Here is a 5,018-nt window from a genome sequence, read left to right on the forward strand (position 1 = left end):
TTAATGATATTTATCATCTTAATGATGATATATATATACTTCCAGCCTACAGCCAAAACACTTGATGTGAAAGTTAGCCTTTGCAGTCTTATCGTAGGGAACCAGATTCTTTCTGTGAGGTTTTCTGAAATATTAGAATTCTCTTGAAGATGGCTTTTGTCACAGATGCAGCTGTTCGATGTTGAGGCTGAAGGGGACAAGTACTTGAAGTCAGTAAGTTGCTTTGGACTGCAAAAGAGAAATACAGACTTGAGTGTCTAATTACATCAAATGTTTGCTCTCTTTTCTGTGGTCTGATGTTAGATTTCATATAATTGCTTTTTTTTTTTTTTTTTTTTTTTTTTTGTTGTTGAGACAGAGTCTCACTTTGTTGCCCAGGCTAGAGTGAGTGCCATGGCATCAGCTTAGCTCACAGCAACCTCAAACTCCTGGGCTTAAGCGATCCTACTGCCTCAGCCTCCCGAGTAGCTGGGACTACAGGCATGCGCCACTATGCCCGGCTAATTTTTTCTATATAGATTTTTAGGTGTCCATATAATGTCTTTCTATTTTTAGTAGAGACGGGGTCTCGCTCAGGCTGGTCTCGAACTCCTGACCTTGAGCAATCCACTCACCTCGGCCTCCCAGAGTGCTAGGATTACAGGCGTGAGCCACCGCGCCCGGCCCATATAATTGCTTTTTATTTGTAAACACCTTGTGCTAAGAGTAAGTTGCTGGAGAACAAGGCTTTAATCTGATGTGGTTAGAAAAAAAAAGTGGCCAAAGTAGATGATATCTGACAGTCTGGGAACAAGAGTAGCCAAACATGGGGAGTCCTGAAGTCATCCCAAAAAATGTGTGTTGATGGATACAACCTCTGTGTCCCCTGCCAGAGGATGGCAGCTGCAGGACTAATCTATAGAGAAACTGAGACGCTTGTTCATTTCCAAAACCGAATTCACTTTGGCCATTGCTGCTTGTCAGTTACGTTGCTTTGTTTGGTGTGATGTCCAGAATAGGGCTCTGGAACCAAACACTGAGGAAAGAACTTCAGTGCTTACTTGGACATTCTAAATTTAGTTCATTTTCTAACTGTTTACTGCCAGTGGGTTAAATGGTTTGGCTTCTGGACTGAGGTTTGGGTTACAGAATTCTTAGGCAGGCTCCTCCTTGCAGCATTCTGAATTCAGAGTAGGCTTTGCAGAGGCTGTGCATATGCATGATGGTGGTGGTGGACTTGTTCCCAGGACTGTTCCAGCAATAATCTCAGGCCAGATTTTTCAGTGTGGGTCTTCTATGTGGTGGTGAGCCAGATCGTGCTGTGGCAGAGAGCGTCGGTGTCGAGCAGTCTGAACTGGAGACGTTACTGGAGTCTTGCCACGATATCTGATGACACAGAGTATCTGCCATGCTGGGGGCATTTTACATCTAGGATATAGATATTAATTGGTTAGCATTTTGGGGAAAACTTAAAATTGCATGGTAATCATGCTGTTTCTCAGAGAGTAAAATTCAGGATCCAGTGGGCTGATTTCTGTTGAAGGGATTTCGATGCCTGAAGCACCCAAAGAATTTCATTTAGACAGCACAGTCACCTGGAAAGCAGGCTTCCTGTGGGGGGGGCTCTGTGAACAGCATCGGAGTGAGACTTCATGTTCTAGAATTGGTAAGGGATGATGACAAAGGTAGAGTTAAGTTGAAGAGAGCTTAGACACCAGCATTCAGATTTCTGCCGATGCTCTCTGGGGTCCCTTAGTAGCTCACTAGGGCAGTGAGCCCCTGGACTCTGCCTTTATCTGAATTCTATAATGGACATCTATAACCTTCGGTTTGGTAAAAAGAATTTTGCTGCAAAAAAATATTAGAATAAAATACAATGATAATAAACAACAACAAAGCTTTCTAAACCACTAATATGAAATAACCTGTAAGATGACAGAGAAAGAAACCCAGTCCCAAGAAGTGTCAGAAATTGACATTTAAATTCAAAGACCATAAGTTCAATGACCACATTTGGGTCTAGACTCTATCTGATTTTTTCCGCAGCTCTTGTTTGTTTGGTTTTTTTTTTTTTTTTTTTTTTGAGACAGAGTCTCACTCTGTTGCCCAGGCTAGAGTGAGTGCCGTGGCGTCAGCCTAGCTCACAGCAACCTCAAACTCCTGAGCTCAAGCGATCCTCCTGTCTCAGCCTCCCGAGTAGTTGGGACTACAGGCATGCGCCACCATGCCCGGCTAATTTTCTCTATATATATTTTTAGCTGTCCCTATGATTTCTTTCTATTTTTAGTAGAGATGGGGTCTCGCTCTTGCTCAGGCTGGTCTTGAACTCCTGAGCTCAAACGATCCGCCCACCTCGGCCTCCCAGAGTGCTAGGATTACAGGTGTGAGCCACTGTGCCCGGCCTGTTTTTTTTTTTACTTTATGGAATGCTACATGAAATTGTGAGTCATCCTTGTGCAGGGGCGATGCTAATCTTCTCAGAACATGTGCTGCCAAAGCGAGCACCACAGCTCTGTTACCCACCCTCCTCCCTCCCTCCTCACCCCTCTTCTTGCCCCCATCCCTCCTTCTCCCCATCACCCTGTTCCTCTTCGTCCTTTTCTTATTTCTCTTCCTGTCCACCCTTACCCTTGTCTTCCTCCTCCTGTTCCTCTTCATCCTCCCTCTCCCTCTCACATTCTTCCTCTGCTTTATTCTTCTTTATCATGTATATACACATATATAAATATATATATATATGTTTGGTAAAGGCAGAAACTACTAGCTAAATTGTGTGACATTTATGTAAACAAAAATTTGACTATTTGTCCTAGCTTGATGCCAGTTCATCTTAGTGTTAGCTGGGGTTTGAACCTAAGGATATTGTGAACTCAGATTTTTCATATTAGGTTTCCTGTTGACTCATTCTAGGTAAGATGATTGGTTTGAAGATTTTCCTGTATAAAACTTGACTGATTTGCAAGGCCTGTTACTTGGACACACATGCCCTCACACACTCCGCCTTGTTTTCGGAACCGTGGCAGATCGCTAGCTCGGAGCCACCGCCTCTCCCTGTTGTGATTTCATCCCCAAGGTGCTACCTAGAGACTTTCACAAATGAAATTTGAAAAATGCCCTTACTAATGATGAGTGGTCAAGAGAAAATGACAAGGTGGGGCTGGTTAAGGACACACTGAATACTGATCCGAAGCCAAGCAGAGCCACTGAGAAATAGTTCCCATGGCATTTCTGGCCTGACCAGAAACAGTTACATAAGTCATGGGAAAATGCCTCTTCTCATCAAATGCCCCAGCTGAGTTCACATGACTGAAGCTGTGATTCTCAGATCTGGGATAGTCAGGGCAGGCTCAGCACAGCCTGTGCAACAGTGTCGACAGGCAGCCCCGCCTCTCTCTGCACTGTGTGTGCTGGTGGTCAAGGGCCTCCCCCAGGCCAGCCCTTTCCTTCCCTTTCTCCTCCCCCTTCCATGCTGGAAAAATCTCATTCTCTGGTTGGTTGTGTTTTTTCCTCTCTCCTTGACAGTTCCTATGTTCCTTTCTGCCAATGACATTGTTAAGGACCAAATTGTGTTCCCTCTATTTTCTTATGTTGAAGCCATGGCCCCTGTTGTGATCATTTTTGGAGATAGGTCCTTTAGGGAGGTAGTTTGGGTTAAATGAGGTCATAAGGGTGAGGCCCCAATCCAATAAGACTGGAGTCCTTATAAGGAGAAGAAGAGACACCAGAGATCTCTCTCTGTCTCCGTGCTCACACAGACAAGAGGCCACACGTGAGAACACAAGGAGAAGGTGGCCGTCTGCAAAGCAAGGAGAGAGGCCTCCCCAGACACCCTGCTGGCACATTGATCTTGGACTTCCAGCCTCTGGAAGTCCGAGAAAATAAATTTCTGTTGTTTAAACCACCCAGCCTGTGATATTCTATTATGACACCCCAAGGAGACTGATAGAGCTACTTAGCAAAAATTTTATGTGAACCATCCTTGAGTATCACAAAAATACCATTTCTTACACATCCCACTAGCTTTGGATCAATAAAGTGCTATTCATGTTTCTTTAGGCTGCATGCCTGCTTACAAGTGGGCTGTATTTGTATGTTCATATGTGTGTGTGCATGTGGGTGTGTGTCCAGAAACAGTGAGGACCAGGCTCAAATATATTTGTTTTTACACTAGCTAATATTCGTTGAGCACTTACTACATATGACACACTCTAAGTACTCTGCGTGCATTATCTCATAATCCTCACAATAACCCTTTGAGGAAGATGCTCTTTTTTCCTTTATTTAATTGAAGAGGAAACCAACATTTGAATAGGTCAGGGAACATGCCCCCTTTCGGGCTCCGTGAGGGAAAGAGCCAAGACGTGAGCTCTGGCAGCCTGCTTGCCATGCTCATGTCCTCGCCACCTCATCGCAAGGCTTCTGATTTCTATTTATAGCCCCTGTTTCTTTATATCCTGCAATGTTCCAGAAAAAAAAAATCTGAGGCAACTTCTAAAGACATATAAAATATAAAATGGCATATAGATAAAGATGAAGAAAAAATAAAGATGAGAGTGGAACTTGGATCTAGAAATGAAGGGAAGGTATACACTTGGTTTGGCTCAAGGGTCTCTGGAAGCCAACAAGAAAATAGAAACCTGGTCATCCTCACAATGTGCCGTGTTCTAGAGTGTAAAACATAGCAGTTGCTCAGCAGAAGCATAACTCCTCTCATAATTAAGCCCAGGCAAGAATTTCTCCTAAATGTGCCATCAGCCTCCTTAGTGCAGATGAAGTGACAGGTTCCCTGGAACTGTGACACGCACGTAGGTATATGTGCGCGCACACATAACTGCAACCTCATCGAGCTGCCTTCTGTCACCAACTATTTTTCCTCCTCCCTTCATCTAGTGAGTCTGGGTCAAAAATTAGCAAAAGTCAATGGCAACACCTAGGTCATTGTGAGAGTCCAGGGATGCATTCATGGTGAAACAAGGAATTATGAAATTGGTGGAAGATGCAGGATTTAGAAAATGTTTTTCAGTCTGAGGGTTGTGATT

The 5,018-nt window shown here is 43.9% G+C and overlaps 1 pseudogene; it reads right to left on the reverse strand.

The window, feature by feature from the left end:
* Positions 1-2,394: 2,394 nt before the first annotated feature.
* Positions 2,395-2,484, reverse strand: LOC138397743 (U6 spliceosomal RNA; annotated as a pseudogene).
* Between the last annotated feature and the right edge of the window lie 2,534 nt (positions 2,485-5,018).

Source organism: Eulemur rufifrons, chromosome 16 (genome assembly GCF_041146395.1).
Source record: "Eulemur rufifrons isolate Redbay chromosome 16, OSU_ERuf_1, whole genome shotgun sequence".
Classification (NCBI taxonomy): domain Eukaryota; kingdom Metazoa; phylum Chordata; class Mammalia; order Primates; family Lemuridae; genus Eulemur; species Eulemur rufifrons.